The following is a 300-nucleotide window of genomic DNA, read 5'->3' as shown; positions in this document are numbered from 1 at the left end:
AGTATTGGTAGGTTTAGGAGTAGGTGTGGGGGAGGGGTTAGGATTAGGCAATCAGTTAGCGACTTCAACGAGGGGGTGCATAAACTGGCAGGGGTGCAGAATTCGGCACAACACCGGCCGGAGCGACGAGACAAAAACATTAAAACCCATTATAAACGAGGCATTTGTTGTATCCAGTGGGTACATAATTACGGATTATAATGACTTAAGCCCCGTTCACAACAAGAACGATAACTATAAAGATAACAATATTAGCGTCCACACCAGCGAACGATATCGTCTGTTTATTCTAAGCGCACA

Source organism: Sinocyclocheilus anshuiensis, unplaced genomic scaffold (assembly GCF_001515605.1).
Source record: "Sinocyclocheilus anshuiensis isolate Anshui unplaced genomic scaffold, SAMN03320099.WGS_v1.1 scaffold741, whole genome shotgun sequence".
Taxonomy (NCBI): Eukaryota; Metazoa; Chordata; class Actinopteri; order Cypriniformes; family Cyprinidae; genus Sinocyclocheilus; species Sinocyclocheilus anshuiensis.
Note: the sequence above shows the minus strand (reverse complement) of the source record.